The sequence below is a fragment of the Canis lupus genome, chromosome 13, assembly GCF_011100685.1.
Source record: "Canis lupus familiaris isolate Mischka breed German Shepherd chromosome 13, alternate assembly UU_Cfam_GSD_1.0, whole genome shotgun sequence".
NCBI classification, from domain to species: Eukaryota; Metazoa; Chordata; class Mammalia; order Carnivora; family Canidae; genus Canis; species Canis lupus.
In genome coordinates, this window is record NC_049234.1 from 13047412 (window position 1) to 13066258 (window position 18847).

The window sequence follows — 18847 nt, forward strand, 5'->3', positions numbered from 1 at the left end:
CCTATTTTATTTTGTGTCTTCTATGATATATTTAGCTTAGCCTTAGCAAGTAGCAGAAGTGCAGGGACCATGTGCTTATTTGAATCTCTCAAGATTATAGATTACACGCACCCTCCAAATTTCTCTCTTTACTCGTCTGGATCAACAAATATGCACCATAAATGTGTAAATAAGCATGATATAAATGGAAAAACATTTAAAAATAGCAAAGTCTAAATGTGCAAAACATAGTTTAATGAGTTATTTACAATTATATTCATGCTGCTTAAGTACATCAAGTTATTTGAAATTATCTCACTAATCATCATTTTCATATTGTTCATAAATTATATAACTTTTATTATTCATTCTCTTCATTTTTAAGTTAAGCAATACAGAAGAATATTAAGGTAACTTCTAATATACCTAAAAATATACTTGTAGGTATGCTTTTTTCTACTTATTGTTTGTTGTTGTGTTAAAAAAATGAAAAACCTCAATTGATTAAAACTTGTTCCTATATATAATGTCTGATAGGTATTTATTTAGGAAAAATAAAATTTCAGTAGAAAACATTAGTAAGAATTTGAATAAAATAGATTAAATTATTTACTAAAGAAACAGATCAAGACACAAAGAATCTATTTCCATAATATCCTGAAGGTACCAGAAACATTAAAGTTAAAAATAATATGCATTTAAGACAAAATAAAAATAATAAATAGATAAGTGCATATATATATATTTATCATATATATATCTTTCATTTTATGTGAAATATTTTTGAGGACTTTCAGATAAAGCAACTATTTTATACAGCAGTCTGTGTGACACATGTCACAGCTACTTTAATAATGTGCAATTACATGTTGACAACTTCACCACCAGTGACACTTTGAAAAGGCAATAACTGCTTTTTGTTACTAATTGCCAAAGTTCAGCATTGAATGGCGGGGGTGGAGGTGAGGGATGCCATTCTCTTTAAAGAACAGGAAACTATAATCCTATTGTTATATGACACAAATATTAACTCATCAAGTTGGTCAATACCTGACAGAGTGTGGTAGCTTCAGGGAAAAAAACAAGAAAAGTCACTAGTATTCTATAGCTTTAGGAAACGTTTGCAAACAGAGGCACTATATGTAAGTGTGTTAACGTACTAAGATATTTTCTCCTTTATGTGATTCATATTTTTACTATATTTATATCATTTTTTCAGAAAAATACAAAGAATATGAGTGATAGATAAGAGTTCAATAACCTCAAAAAAATCTCAAAGCAACATAATAAACACAAGTAAATAAGATGTTAAGATAATAGTTCTTAGGTAACTAATAGGTAACTAAACAATGACAGTTAATTCTTATTTAACATTTACTAGGTATCATATACTCTATGCTAAATTATTTACATGCATCATCTAATTTATTCCTTACAGAAACCTAAAATGGTTTTACTGATATGAACAATGAGGCTCATTTATTAAACCTAAAAATGGAGCAAAGCCAAGATTTGAAGTTGCATAGTTTCAGTGCAGAGATGACACTCTTAATCTCTAAAGTACTTCCCCCATGATGACTTTGCAAAGTCAGCTCAGTGGTCTGCTGTCCCTAAGCTAATGATTGCCTGCTCTGTAATGTTTCTGCAGCCTTGTGAATTTTGTCTTTGGAATTATAATTCTGTGTTGTCATTATTTGTTTAAGGTCCTCCTTTTGTTTATGAATATGTTGTTTTGTTTTGTTTTTTAAGATTTTATTTTTAAGTAATCTCTACCTTCAACATGGGTATTGAAACTGCAACCTTGAGTCGCATATCAGGTGCCCCGGTTTATGAATATTTTGAAAGAAAGATTTATTTACCTTAAGTTTGCATACCAATAATGGTCAAAGTATATGATATACGTTAGGTTTGAACTTATGCTTATAAGATTGAATAGAATAAATAATGTATTGGCTGATATTATAATATTTGAAACATTTTTCCTTAATTTGAGGTCTCTCACAGAGAAATGACACAAGAGGGAATAAAATATGGTTGGAAATTGCAAACTGAATGACTATCCTTAGCAATATTTTATATATATATATAGGACTTGTTCAAGCTTCCTTTTCTGTGGAGGAGAGCTGATTTACATGATTCCTTTCTAGCTTTATGTTGTAGAAATACATTATATAGAAAAAATAAACTTACTGTTATAAGTGATGTTAAAGCCACGTCCTGACATTGAGTGGTCTGCCTGAAATTCCAATCGCAGTATATGACTATTACTAGTAAGATGGGAAGGCACCTCAGCCCCAGTAAAGGTTCCAAGAATTGGGGAGTCTGGAGAGTCTCCATCTTTAACGGCAAGGAAATCAAACTGGGATTCCAGATCAAAGTCATTAAAAGAAAGATGAATCCGGCTCCCTGGATCAGAGATTATTGTCCAGATGCAGTTTAAATTATTTCCATATCCTTCTGGGTAATCAGGAGACAGCACTGTTCCCATTGGCGCAGTAAAATTAGACAGGCAAGGAACTGTTAAAATAAGATTATAAAATACAGTAAATGTTCAAAAGTAATATTATACCTTATTTTGCTTTATTTTATATTTTAATATTATACCTTATTTTGCTTTATTTTATACCTTATTATGCTTTAACCTTACTTACTATACTTATCTTTATTATACCTTTATATCCTTTATATCCTTATTATTTCTTTATTCTTATTTTTCATGACTATGATAATCAATTAGCAGTTTGAAAAAATAATATTAAACAATGTAAATTATAAAACAGAAAAAATGTTACCACTTTCATATATTAGGAAAGGCAACTGTTACTTTGCATGACATGACTGTATGCTTAAGTATGCACAAAAGTATCATCGGAGTAATAAAGGCAATTTATTTAGACATTTATCATATTTGTATTAGAGTTCTACACAGTTTTGTTTCTGTGCTTAAGAAAGAACAGAGGTGAAACATTTAGAGATTTCCATATAAAGCTATAATGCTCATGAAATGATTGAAGACAAAAAATATTATTTGGATATTAACAAACAGGGATGTTGTAGCACAGATGAAACCTGGGGTGAGGGTGGTAACTAGGAGAGCTTCATTCTTACCATGGCCATGGGATGCTCTCATATTTTAAAACACAGATAAGGAGAAAAATTAGCTTTTGTAGCAATCACCACTAGTTGTTAACACTGGACAAACTTTCACACTTTAGTTAGATGAAGTCTCTTCCTGCCCCTGGTCCACCCATCCCAGTTTTCTTCTAATTTTTAAAACATCTGGGCTAAATGATCACACAGAATATTTAGGAAGTAGAAAAAGGGTAAAGAACAGAAAAGTAAATGGTCTTATTAAAAAGAGGAAATCATAGTTAAAATAATGATGTATTTTCTTCCAGTGGCTTTCATTACATAATTTTCATTCATATAATTCATATAATTCATATAATTTTGCACCAAATTTAATTTACAAGGGTATGAAATTTAAGCCTGAAAATATTTTGCTAAATTTCTTTCTAGTAAAGTTGTATTAACTTATTCTGAACTATAAGGATATATTAGGGAGTATATAGCTCTACCAGCATAAAATATGATCATTTGACCTTCCTTATTTGATAAGAAAAATGACATATTATTAATCTGCCCTTCTTTGCTACTTGTAAAGTTGAAGATTTCTCCATTTTCTCTCTTTTTGGAATTTACAGGCTCATGAACTCTGATCACTTAAAATTATGAATGCTTAGTTCAATATTATGATTTACACAATATTCATACATTATTTTGTTAATTTTAGTATAAATAATTTGTTTTGATTTGAGTATTAAAAATAATAATTTCTTCTGATTTTTTTAAAATTTTTATTTATTTATGATAGTCACAGAGAGAGAGAGAGAGAGAGGCAGAGGGAGAAGCAGGCTCCATGCACCAGGAGCCCGACGTGGGATTCAATCCCGGGTCTCCAGGATTGCGCCCTGGGCCAAAGGCAGGCACCAAACGGCTGTGCCACCCAGGGATCCCTTCTTCTGATTTTTTATATTGCTTTTTAGATCTTTTATTAGCATTCAGAAATTAGACAAATATCTATCTACAGAAACATAAAGACAAAAATATAACTATACCTATGTATAAGATGTGTAAAATATTTAACATATGCCAAAGAATGATAGGAATTATATATAATCAGTTATTTATTACTACCTATGTATAATCTTTATCATTTAAAACATATAGTTTCTAACCTAAATTTGCTTGTTCTTCTGGATGGAATGATGTGAGGAGTTAAAACCAGCTCTTGGAAACTGATAGCCATTGGGCTGGATCCAGTAAATGTGTTTGGTACAATTTTTTCTTATACCTGTCAAAAATTTGAAATCAATTTTAAAATCATCCTATTTCACATCTGAGGGGAAAAATTCCAGAGTTCTAACTTCTTTGAGAAAGTTAATGCACTCCAGTCCCCTACTACTTCCATAATGGGTGCACACATATCTAGTCCTATTTCCTCTTCACATTTTTACCTGCCTGCATCCTGGAATCATTTGATTCTATGGCCCTTGATCTAAAGGCAGCGTCAGAAAACTTCTGTAAATGGAGGAATGGTAAATGCTTTGGCTTTACAAACCACATGGTTTCTTGCAACTACTTAACTCTGTCACTGTAGCAGGACATCAGCCACGTGCAATAGGTAAATGAAAGGACACAGTTATGTTCCAATAAAACTTTATTTACCAAATGAGGCTTCAGGCCAGATTTGTCCCACTTGGCTAATCTCTGATCTAAATTACCCCCATTCTAGCAAGGGATGACTGAGAACTATCAGGCTAATTTTTCATCTCAGATGAATAGGTCAATGCCAATGTAATATTCTAAACCCTTAATTATATTAGATGCAGTTTTTAATATAACTTCCTTTGACTCAGTGTTATATTTCTGTGAGTACCACACTAATTTCTGGTAGCAACTCAATATTATACTTTAGTATCGAATAAACACTTTTCTTTTAAAAATTCTCACATCTATTCTATTATTGCCTGTTTTTTTGTTTTGTTTTGTTTTTTGTTTTGTTTTTGTTTTTGTTTTTGTTTTTGTTTTTGCCTAGCTGCATGTCAACACATTCACAAAGAATGTGAATGTGTGTTCACAAAGAAAGTATGTCAGGATTTTTATTGAAGTTATTGAAAACAATTTCTATATAACAACATATTTTATTCTATTCTATTTTATTTTATTTTATTATTTTATTTTATATTTTATTTATTTTATTTTATTTATTTTATTTTATTTATTTATTTATTTTATTTATTTATTTTATTTTATTTTATTTTATTTTATTTTATTTATTTAAAGATTTTATTTATTTATTCATGTGAGACACACAGAGAGAGAGGGAGGCAGAGACACAGGAGAGGGAGAAGCAGGCTCCATGCAGGGAGCCTGACATAGGACTCCATCCCGGGTCTCCAGGATCACACCCTGGGCTGAAGGCGGCGCTAAACTGCTGAGCCACCTGGGCTGCTCAACATATTTTATATAATGTCTTCTAATTCAGGAAGATGGCATCTATCTCAATGTTTTTCTCATAAAATTTCCTTTTCTGAATAAATTTGAAATTTTCTATGGGTTTTTTGGATTTATGTAAGAATTATTTCTACATATTTTTTAATTTTATTTTTCTGAGAAATTATCTTTTCATTACATTTTCAAATTAGCTGTTGTTGGTATATATGAAACTAATAATTGCTACATATTCATCATATAACAAGGTGCAGGTCTTCATTACTTTTAAAATAGTAAAAAAAAAAGTGTTTTATAGGTTTTTCAAGAGTTTGCAGTAGTCAGCATTATTTTAAATATTTTATTAAATGGATTCTAGCATCCCTTAAAATGACTTAAAGAGAGTTTCATTTTTGATGTGATATACCACATTAATAGATTCTTCAATATTATACAACATTGTCTCCTTGGAGGGACATCCAGAGCTAAAGATCTTCCAAAGAAGACTCTGGAAGTATCACTAAGCTTTAGATAGTGCTAATGGGAGCAGCCCGGGTGGCTCAGAGGTTTAGCTCAGCCTTTGGCCCAGGGCGTGGTCCTGGAGTCCCGGCGTGGAGTCTCACGTGGGGCTTTCTGCATGGAGCTGTTTCTCCCTCTGCCTGTGTTTCTGCCTCTCTCTCTCTCTCTCTGTGTCTCTCAAGAATAAATAAATAAAATCTTAAAAAAAAAAAAAAGAATAGGCACCAAGTCTTTCAATAAAGTTCTTAAAAAAAAAAAAAAAAGATAATGCTAATGGAATCAAATCAAACTCCCCTAACATTTTCTTCTCTTACAGCAGGAACTTCACAATGATCTTGGTTAGGGATGAGCACTAGGCCTAAAAGGAGAGGGTTCTATTGAGGAAGTCTATGCACTCTTCCTCTCCTACATTCCCTGAAGAGCCAGCAGAATATATTTTAAGTAGGGAAATTCCTGCCACATTTGAAAAATGCCCACTTTGCTAAAACCTAAGATTAAGTATCATGGCAATATGTATCCAGACATCATACCGAGAAACAGTAATGCTTGCTTGATATTTTATTCCTTTTTAACGATGCAAAAACACATATTAGAAAATTACCTCTTTAAAAGTTCTATTACCTTAAAAATAAATAAATAAGTAAAAGTTCTATCACTTTTTAAAAATGTTAAATAATTTAAAAATGTTAAATAAGCAACATTTTGAATAAGGGAAAATATATATTTTTCAGCATGTATTATAATTCAGATGAAATATAGGTCTTGAAAAATGTGACTTTTTAAACCAAATATTGAAGTAAAGTTTGTGCCTTTGTAGTGAATGAAGGGTTTCACAAATGAAAAACACTGTGAGAGTTGGATATAGATGAAAAAATATTATATTTGAAAATCAGAAAATTATTTTTTATTTTCATGAATATTGATATCTCCATTTGTGAACAGTCAAAGCTCAAATGCAAAATTTTCAATATTGTACCCATATTTGGTAAGTTGCATTTGTTGGTACTTAACTGAAACTAAAATAAAAATGTATCAATAGATAATACAAATTATAGTTTTGCTGTAGTTATATTGAAATGTTTTAATGTATTTGAAGAAATACATTCTTTTAATACAAGCATACTGTATATCATGAACATTCATGAATTTTTTCTGTGCATTATAAATAAATGGTACATAAGTATGCATTAGTGTGAGCATCTACAAACAAAAAATAAGTTAATGCATTATACATAGAATATAAGCTTTAAATATTTTAAGTGTTTTTGATTGAAAATAAGCATATACTATCTTGTTAAAATAAATAAATGAGTCTACTAGAATTAGCTCAGATGTATAATTTCCATAAGTATGCTATCTATAAAGTATAAAATGCCACCAATAAAACATTATAAGAACACATGTAATATATACTTTGCAATTACCAAGTGAACTATGTTAACTTTATTTAAATCTTTAATGAAATTTATAATTGGCATAAGCACACTTGTTAAAGATAGTATCACAAAGTGCTACCCGTTCAAAAATAATTACATGGTTCCAGCTCTTTGCAATTAATTACAAAAGCAATTATATGCAAGGACAGGGTAACATATGCTATCTGAAAGCAAAGCATTTGGTACTCACAGATACAGATGGGTATGTTTGCAGACCATTGGTTATTCTCTTGACAAACAATGGATTTCTCTCCTATTAATTCAAACCCAAACTGGCATTCGAACCTTAAAACATCACGATTAGAAAATCCATCGCCTTCTCTAATTCCGTATAAGGGTGTACCAGGATCACCACAACTTTCTTTTTCAATTTCTGCAAAAACAGAAGATACAAGTCACCTTCCAAGGGTTTGGGGCATATGATATCCATGTAACCAGTTTTGTAGATGTACACCTCGCATATCTGAGATATTTCAGAACAAAAATGAGTGTGTTCTCCAACCTTAATTTTTTTCCCTTTTGTTACTCTTATGACTATAATTTGATGACATGATCTTTAGAAAACAATCAATATAGTTCTCTCATTTTGTAGATGGGGAAGCTGAAGTCATTAGAGTATATTCTAGAGGTTGTGCCTAACAGAAGAGTTATGGCAAGATTTAAATTTTCTGTCTGCACTACACACATATACACCCAGGTATACGTATGTGTGTATTTTCCCCAAATCCCAAAAACATTTCTTATTTTTGTTATCTGTACATGACACAGTAAATCTGTAGATCATGACCAGGATGTGAGGGTAACATTTTGTGCCTCAATATCCCTACAGCAGTTAGTGAATACCTTTCTCAATGGCTCTGCCACTCTCCCTGACACTTGTTGGTTCAATTATTTCCCCCAACGACACCTGTCAAAAGATGCATTAGGGCAGAAATCTATTTTGCATTCCAAATTATCCAGATACGTTCCTCCAAAAATGAATTAAAAGGTTGAAACAATTCTCTTAAGAGCATATAAAAGCACTCTTTTAGCTTATATTCAAAGAGACTCCAAATGCCTAGAATCTTCGTTGTGAAGCTATGAATGTCAGTAGTAAATTATTGTGGTGGTTGTCTTGGTTTTTCAGTTGCATGAAATCACATTAATACAGTTGTCTTCAAGCAAACTACAGCAAATAATTAAAATTAAAATTAAAAGACAAAGCTTTGAGATAAAGTTATGGTCTCTATCCTGATATTCCAACAACTACACATTCCTGGTTTTTCTAAAATCTACCAGCACCAATTTAGTGTGGTCTTTCCAATTATTTTCCCATGCTTTCATAACTATGCATAGGCATATATATAATATGGAATATTATAAACACCTGTTATTATGTAAATAAAAACATCCTCTCTACAACTATGTAGTATTGTTTTACATATGTATTATATTTATATTGTAGTATATTGTCATTGTTATTCTATAACTTGCTCTTTTTCCAGCCAAACTATAATTTTGGATTTATTTTTGAATACCCTTGTATTTTTAGCAGAAAGCACAGATGGTTATAATGATTCCTTTAATACACTGGATTTGATATTTTCCCTATGCTATACTGACTTTAGGCTACTTAGTTTCCTTTTTTTCTTATGGTATTCCTATCCAGATTTAATATCAGAGAAAGAGAGATTTGTAATTTTGCAACTTTTCAGTAGTTTTTAGGCTAGTTTGTATAACAGGAAAACTAGTTCCTTGAGTGTTTGAACTTGCCAAAAAAAATGCTGGCTGAGACTGGTATAATTTTGAGGTAGATATCTGACTACCATTTTAATCTCTTCTAAAATTATTTTTCTACTGAAGGTATTTTGGGGGGGTTAGGGAGGAAGGGGCAATATTGGCTACTTATTATATATTTAGAGAAGTGACATTTGCCACTTAAATAGTTTAGTAGTAATAGGATTGTGCTACAGGATTTTTACATATCTCTTCATAAGTATGTCATAAATCTCACTCCTAATGCTATTTACTTGTGATTAGTCTTTCAGTTTTCTTTGCTCATACTTACAAATGGTTCCCAAATTTATCAGTCTACTTCTAAGAACCAACTTTTGCTGATCAATTCTATTGTTTTAATTTTGTTTAAAGATCTTTCCTTTTTATCTTTTATGGATTCCATCTTCAACTCTCTTTTGCATTACTTTGCCAGTATTTTTCTGCCTCTTGGGCTGAAATCTTAGGGTTTTTTAAATTAGTTTATTTTCAGTTCTTTTTATTTCCAAAAAAAAAAAAAAAAAAAACAAAATTGAATCTATAAATTTTCCTCAGAGTTCTGCTCTGATACAGAGAACTTTCCTTGTTCACTTCTAAATAGTCTGTAATTTCCATTTTGATTTCCTCTTTAACTCATAAATAATTTCAAAATGACTTTAAATTTATGGATCAGTGCTATCACATTTTTGTTGATTTCTTTTTTTAAAAAGTATTGTGTTTATTTATTCCAGAGAGAGTGTGCATGGGAGCAGGAGAAGGACAGAGGGAGAAGGAGAGAAAATATCAAGCAGATCCTGAGCAAGCATGGAGCCAGTCCCTGGGCTCCATCTCATGACCTTGAGATTGTGACCTAAGATGAAATCAAGAGCCAGACACTCAACTGACTGAGCCAGGCAGGCATCCTGTTTTTGTTGATTTCTAATGTTATATTGTATTCGATATAAGTATATTCAGATTTACAATGGATAAATCAGTAAAATATATTCAATCCAACTTGTTGTATTTGTCAAATTGAAATTATTTTATGCCCTTAATTATTTTTTGTCTTCCTTCTTTGACAATTTCTAAAAGAACTGTGTTAAACTTCCTAACAGAAATGGATTTTAGCATATTTCCTTGTAGTTGAATCAAGTTCACTTCACATATATGAAACCACCCTTTAGTCATTCAATTTATTCAGCAAATACCTATTTGAATACCTATGATATTATAGATTTGGTTCTGGGAATGTGGGAAAAATCAATGAATAAATAGACAATGATTCCTGCTTTCCTGTACCATATATTTCACTGAAAGTTTATGAATAATAAACAAGAAGTAAATAACATCTTATTTTGGAAGGTGATACATGCTCTAGGGGAAAATATTGAGTGGGAGTAGATGGGCTTACATGCTAGGCTATGGTAAAATGACATTGTTAGCAGGCTCACAAAATTGTATTACTTTCAAGCCTTGAAATTGAAATTGTTTCTGTTACTGAAAGAACAGATTCTTCTTCATCATAAAATGTCTTTATTTGGCCCTCACTATTGAATGATACTTGATAAATTATAGAATTTTAATTCAAAATTATTTTCTATCAGCATTTGAGTATGTTTTTCCCCTGATCTTTTATCCATTCAGTGTTTCTGATTACAAATATGATACCAAAGAGATTTTAATTTTCTTATAATTTATCTGTCCCTTGCAATTTCCTTCTCCCTTACCATAAGTTGAAGTATTCTTTTTTAGACTGGCTGTTTTTTGTTTGTTTTTTTTAATATTTGATTATTTGAGAGAGAGAGAGAAAGGAGCACATATACACAACCAGGAGGGACAGAGGGAGAGGGAGAGAATCTGAAGCAGACTCCATGCTGTGTGAAGAGCCAGAGGTGGGGCTCGGTTCCAAGACCCTGAGATTAGGACCTGAGCTGAAACCAAGAGTTGGGGCTAAACTGACTGTGCCACCCACATGCCCCTAGACTTGCTATTTTTGATGTAACTATCATTTACCTAGGTATTGGTTTTTAATATTTTTTATGCTTGGTGCTTCATCGATTCCTTCTATCAAATAACTTGTAACTTTTTTTAAGTTCTAAGAAATTGTTACCATATTTTCCTTTAAATACTGTCTCATACTTTTATCTCTAAAAGTCATTTACATTGAATATTGGAATTTAGGGATTTGGCCTTTGTGTTACTCAATCTTTCAAATTCTCAGTTTTGAAATTCTCTATTCTGCATTCTTGAATTTTGAAATTCCCTATTCTGCATATATATGTAAATATATGTATATATATTCTGATTTACTAATTCACTGTGGATGGTTATCTAATCCCAATTCAACCTATATACTGAAAAATTATGTCATCATTTCTTGAACATTTAATGATTGTTTGACTGTTTCATAACCTCCTATTATTTTTTCATGGGTTTCTCCCTTAACTTTTGTGAAGATATCTAATAATTCTTTAAAATAATTTTCTTATTCCTCTATTAAATGTTTCCTTGGGTATGAACAGAAGTATATGAAAAGAGCAGCTGCACATTTCAGGAGAACATGGTAAATCATGCCTGTTGTCAAGCCTGTGATGAAGGTGCAGGAGGAAATAGTTGAGAGAACAAGATGGCTGGTTTTGAGCAAGTTCTCAAATAAATGTTCTTCTTTGCTTGCTTCTCTGTAACTTTGCAGGTCCTTCAGTCCCCATTCTTCACCTTCAACATCCCCCCACCTTCAGACTTACTTCTTCTCATGTCAGAATTGCCTTGTAGTTCTGGGTATAAACTTTCCCCTCTATTGATCCCCTCTGTTGATCTATGGTACAGTTCACTTCTGTGATCTTCATGTTGAGTTGGGGAGCTCTCCCTCTTGACAACTTCACTGGACTCTCCTTCCATATATGAGCATTTGGCTCTGTAGCTGAAATATTTTCCTCTGGGGTCATCGCTGCAGTTTCTCAGGATTGCCAGCAGACTCTTCCCTGGTGTTTTCTAGACCCAATATGTCTGGTGGCTTCCTATGCAGAAGCTATAGCAATAGCCTCTTGTGATGAAAGAGGCTTATGAAATTCTCAGTTTACCTCTATCTTCTGTATATATCTTTACATGTTTATTTATATACATTTTTTCTTAGTGATCCCCTACAGCCTCATAACAACTGACATTTCCTCTTTCTATGCTTCAGTTTCAGTGAATTTTTAAAATATATTTTCTATCACCCTTGGGTTAGGATTGAAAGTAAGTGCTTATTCTACTGTTTTGAAACCATAGATTTTTGTTTTTGTTTTTTTGCTCCTTGATTTTTAAAAATCAAAGACATATTTTCAAATAAATATGTAATTTTGAAGCTGCAGTACTCTCAGACTGAAAAACAACATGCAGTTACTACAATAAATTCATACCTATTATATATCACTGCCTTTGAAATTTTTTTTCAAGAGGTGAAACTGATATCTGAAAAAATAATTAATATGTAACATGATTGTTACAGTAGAAACAGTCACAAACAATAACTAATAATAGTGGCTATCATTTTTTTGAGCATGGAAACTATACTGGCACTGTGGAAATCTTTTTTTTAAAACATAAATTATATAATTTAATCCTCATAACAACCCTGTGAAGTAATTGTTATCTCCATTTAGAGATGAGAAAAGTGAGAATCAGAAAAGGTAAGTATGGCTTTAGACTGAATAATTCCTGCCCCCCCCCCCCCCCCATTCATATGTTGAAACCTAATCCCCAATGTGATGGCATTTGGAGATAGAATATTGGGGAGGTGATTAGGTCAGGAGGATAGAAGCCTCATTTATGGGATTAGTGCCCGTTTAAAAGAGGCCTTTAAAAGCTCCTTTGCCTCTTCTGCCCTTTGAGGATGTGGGGAAAGACAGCCATCTATGAATGAGGAAATGAGCTCCCACCAGGTACTGAATCTGCCAGTGCCTTGATCTAGTCTCCAGACTCTGAGTGAAGAGCATAAGCTATTGTTTATAAGCCACCTAGTCTATGGCATTTTTGTTATAACAGCCCAAACAAAGACACTAATTTGACAATTTCACAGAATTTGTGTATAGCAGAGTTTAGGTGCATAGTAAAGTCTTTTTCTTAAGCAAGCTCCGCACCCAGCATGGAGCCCAATGTGGGGCTTGAATTCACAACCCTGAAACAAAGACCTGAGTTGAGATCAGGAGTCATACACTTAACCAACTGAGCCACCCAGGTGCCCCAAAAAGTCTTAGTCAGTAAGCTATATGAAAGGAATTTTCATTCTTTAATTATCTATTTATGAAACATATGTCTAATATTTATCAAAATAATACTAAGCATTAGGGACATAAAACTAAATAAGATGTATCCTCTGCTCTTAAATGAGGGCACAGAGGAGGTATATCTAAGCCCCCTTGGAGCTGGAGGTTGGCAAATAGGTAAGGTGATCCTTGTGCTTAGTTATTTAGGTTAATGAACTGGAGAAGAGGAAGGAAGGAAAGCATTTAGATGGAAGAAGAGTAATATCAGAAAAGATATGCAGTCTCCTTGCTTCTCTCTCCTTCTATAGGTGATGGCTTGGCTGGAGTTAAGAGGCTGAGTTCATTGGGGATGCTTTAACAGAATACCATAGACTGGATTTATAAACAACAGACATTTGTTTCTCTCAGTCGTAAGGGTTGGGATGTCCAAGATCAAATGCCAGCAGTTTGGTGTCTGGAGACAGCCTATCTCCTGGTCATAGACAGGAGATGTGGTCCTGTGATGTGATCCAGGGCAGGTCATACCAGAGTGTGCCACTTTGATGTGTGGGTTGTTTTGAGCTAAAGTCAATCAGGGCCCAAGGGGCTCAGGAGGAGCTTTTTACCTCCCTTTTAACTGCCTGAAAGCATTTAGATAGAGGGCCTGGCCTGGTAGACAGCTATCACTGAAAATAACTACAAAGAATATGAGCTAGGTGTGGTAAAGCCGGAAGGAGCTCAGCAAGGCTTGTTTGTTCAAATTTCTCTCTGTGTTCCATTATGTCTGCACAGCAGGGCAAACACTGTTTACAAACATTAAGTCTCTTCATATATCTGTAAATTGTCTTCCTCCCCTTTGAACTCCCAGACCCCTCTTACCTTCTTAGCTCAGGATGGTTATATAAACTTCAATTGTTTGACTGTCAAGAATCCTAATATCATTGGGGTTCTCGTAAAAATGAAATTAACATTTTTTCTTTTGTCAATCTGTCTTCTGTCAACTTAATTATGAGATCAGACAAAGAACCCAGAAGGGAAAAGCTGTCTTCTCTGAAAGCTGTGTTCTCACATGGTGGGAGGGGTGAGAGAGTTCTCTGGGGCACTAATCCCATTCATTGTGATTCCACTCTGGTAACCTAATCACCTACCAACAATTACCCCCATTTCCAAATCCATCACATTGGGAAGGAGATTTCAACATATGCATTTCCAGGGGACATAAGGATTCAGCCTATAGCAAAGTCAGTAAGGGTTGAGGAGGTGGTGAGGTCAAGTAGGTGATGTGTCTGGGGGTCAGACAAGTAGAAGTAAGGCTGAGGAGGCAGCCAGTAAGGTTGGGAGATTGAGTATATATGAGGGGTTGTGAAAAGCATAAATTTCAGGATAAGAGCAACCAGGTTTCTCATTATCCAAAAGGGGTGTAAAAAAGGGAAGGCTTCAAAGAATCCCAAGGGGAAACTAAAGTAGAGGAACTGTGTGAATTCATGTAAAATATAGATATACACAGATTAGATATAGATGAAAATGTGTACATATATATATCAAACACATATAAACATATATGTATGCACACATATTTTCTAGTTTCATCCACTATGAATACTAAAGCAATAAATCTCTATAGCAACAAGCACACTAAGTACCTACATTTTGGTTTCTAAATGCCATTCTTTACTAAAAGAAATCAGGAAGGTTGCTTCCAGGGTTGGACAAGAAAAGGAACAATGTAACCCTAGAACAAACTGATGTGTCCAAAAAAAGATAAAAAGTGCTTTAGGACCAGTGGGGACTATCAAAAGCACAAGCTTGAAGAGGCTCCACTGGGCATGCTGGAACAGTTTCACCATCAAACCAACACTAATAATGATAGAGTACAACTGATTTTTTTGTTTGTTTGTTTTTAGTACAACGGATTTAATTCAATGTAATGCAAATGAGAAGGAAGATAAAATTCTACATGTAGAATGACAGTTTTAAAAAATGTAGAATTAATACAAAAAAAATAAGATCAACATTTGGTAGCCATTGTAGTGATTTTGGATTCTGGGTGAATGTTTGATAAAAAAAACAAGATTACAGTGTAGTCTTGGATTACCTTGGATTATCAATCACAAAAGAGAAAATGATGATGTTACCATAGACAACTCCAGAAGACACTAATTTTACTAGGTGATCAAGGATCACACAATCAGTGTGGGATATACAGACATTGTTTGCTTCCTGATAAGATGCATGAAGACACTGAGAGTAATTTCTGTGGTATTCTTGTCAAGAATGCAGAGTCTAAGTCTGGACAGGAGGAAAGACTGTATGGACTCAGTTTGAAGGACATATTACTAACTACAAAAGACATGACAGATAAATGCAATCATGTTGTGGGTTGAATCCTGGACAAGGAAGGGAAAAAGAACATTTTTGGATCGTTAGTGAAATTTGAATGGGGCCTGTGAATTACTTGATAATGCTATATCAATGGTAACTTTCTAATTTGGATGGTTATTGTGTGGTTTTGTGAAACAGAGTCTCGTTTTAGTAAACTCAAAGTATTGGGAACGATGAGGCATTATATTTGCATCTTGCTTTCACACAGTTCTGTGGTGGTTTTGAAAAATGTCTGTAAATTCTTTGATGCTCCGCTTATCCAAAGGTGGAATCAAATTCTCCTTTCTTTGATTAATGGGCAGCGTTAATGGCTAGCTTCTACCAAATGGAATATGGCAAAAGGGACCACTTCTCTTAGCAGCTCTCCTAACACTACCTGTTGTCTCAAGCCTGTATGTGGTTAGGGCATGGAGCAACAATCAGCACAGTCTATTTTATCTTGTTCATTGCAGCAGAAACTGTAGAAGCTCCAGTTCCTAGATTTGATCCAATAGGATTTGTCAAAAGCTTGATCTTCTTGATTTTCTTTCCCTTAAGGGGTTTCTTTTTTTTTTTTTTTTTCCCCTTAAGGGGTTTCAATGCTATCTGGAATTGTGGAAAAAAATGCCTGAGGGATGGACTTTGATCACCAAAAGGCAGGAAAGGAGAAGAGATCAGTGGATTAATTGCTTACCTCTCTTCCCCCAAAAGATAGCTCTAAAACACAACTGGCCCACATGGTCCACATGGCCCACATAACCAAACCATATGTGGTTTGGTGTTTCTTGTGAGGCTGTGACCAACTCAGTAATACTCAATAGCATATCACCCTGTATTTGATGCCTCCCTTTCCCTATTATCTCTTTTTTCTCTCATCTTTTTGGAACCGTACTACCTTTCTCCTCCCATATAGTAATAGTCCGTAAGCTATGCCTTAGCCTCTGTTTTCTAGGGAACCAAAGCTGGGACCTGTGACTTACCTCTTGCAAACAATGAATGGACAAGGTAAGGGACTGGGCTACCTAATAGTTGTATAAACACAAGTGTGATTCTTAGGAGGCTAAGATATTAGCTCTCATTATTGAGTGACTATTATTTATCAAGAAGTTTGCTAAATACGATACTGTTTTACATCATAGATTTCTTACTGCAGCACTGAGAGTGAGGCATACTCTTCTAGCTTAATAGATGAAAAAACAAGGTTCTGAGAGGCTGACCACACTCATATACACAGAAATAACTCAAATGAGATTCAATTCAACATCTACATGACTCCAGTAAGCACATTCTTTTCCACTGTTCCATGCTGTTTGAGAGAAAGGATGGAGAGGATCATGTGAGCCTGGTACTGGAATAATTAAGGAAAATAGATGAATTAACTTGATTCCAGTATTGGAAGAGAAAAGATGGCAACATTAATTTTAAAAAAAAGGTTTTTGTTTCCAACACTTCAACACATTAATCCCACCTCTGCATGGCACCAGGGTGGTTTTAAAACTATTCAGTTCTCCTCGAATCCTTTCTAATGGAAGGCCCTCATAATTTAAATCTTTTCCATCTCTCCAGTCCTGTCACCCTTCATTTTTCTACAAGCTACCTAAGTGTCCTGCATGTTGAGAAACCTGCTGTTCCCTTTCACACCCACATGGCTTTAGGTATGTCATCTTTTCTGCCCAGAAATAAGACATTCTCCTAGTATGTAAAACCTGGGAAATTCTCATGTATTTCTCAAGGTCAGACTATACTTTTCCATAAATACTGTCCTGAGCTTACAAGCACAGTTAGTTTTTCCTTTCTTTGGGCTTCTATATGCATAAGGGAATAGTTATATATTGGCCCATATACTTACTATAATTTATTTACTTATTTATCTTCTTTCATGAGCCTTTATTGATCTTTGCATTTCAAGTATCCACACACATGAGGATAACAACAATTTTTATATCATTTAAAGTGCCAGGCAAAGTTCTTTTTTTTAAGATTTTATTTATTTATTTGAGAGAGAGACCGAGAATGAGTTGGGGGTTAGAGAGGCAGAGGGAAGAAGAAGGAGAAGTAGATTCCCCCTGAGTAGAGAGCCCTACACAGGGCTGGATCCCAGATCCTGAGATCATGACCCATGCCTAAGTCAGATGCCTAACCAACTGGCACCCCAATGCCATGCAAAGTTCTAAGCTCTTGTTACATTTAATCCAAATATAACCCTCTGAAGACCCAAAGAGGTTAGTGATTTGAAGACACACAAATATTTTACATGGCAGAGCTGGGATTTGAACCCAGCTGGTGTGGTTATAGAATACATGTTCTTTAGCACTATATCCTCTGTCATTGTAATTTTCAAGGAATGATTGTGGAATATGTAAAGAATGAAGAAAATAATGAATATCCATTTGCAGAATCAGAGATTGGCATCTGAGGAGTAGCACCTGGTTCTGCTCTTTCTCTTTCCTTCTGTGGAGGCAAAGAAATCAGAGGCTGGGGAAGAGGTGCTAAAGCAAATGAAGATGGGAGGTCAGGGAAATAGAAACAGAACGCTAAGGAAGGCTCTTCTGCAGTGAGTTGGGAACAAAATTGGAAATATAGGTTTAAATGGCAGTGGCTGAAATTTGTAGAACAGGACTCTTTCAACACCTTCTCTGTAGTGACCAAGTAACTTTGATCCTTGATGCCTAAAGTAATAAACTCTAATTTTAAATTCAATCAGATTTCCAGCCAAAGACTAACATCTGGCCTCAAAGTGACATAGAAATTCTCATTGATCAATCTCTGACTTGACAACAGTTGACACTGTAATTCAAATACTTCACAGAGAAACTGTGTAGGTTAAAAGAAAGTGATCTGTAAAACTTGCAGTTTTGCTGATTCTTAATGTTAAGAAGCCTCTTGGGAATCTCATTACCTTAGCAACGGACTTACAGAGGTTGTGAAATACGGAACCATGCAGCTAGAAAAGACCTTGTGAGTCAAATTCAGTCTCACCTTCAAGTATCTCAGACAAATGAGACTATAGTTAACACTTAGATTTTGAGAAAAAAAAAATCTATAATTTCCCAGGCACAGTAATAAAGGATGTATTTGCAATAATAAATGTGTATTTTACAA

At 33.9% G+C, this 18847-nt stretch overlaps 1 protein-coding gene across 2 annotated transcripts in view; it reads right to left on the reverse strand.

Moving 5' to 3' along the window:
- The window catches only part of CSMD3 (CUB and Sushi multiple domains 3), a 1311859-nt gene that overhangs the window by 411250 nt on the left and 881762 nt on the right, over positions 1-18847 (reverse strand). The gene's annotated exons all lie outside the window — the stretch shown is intronic.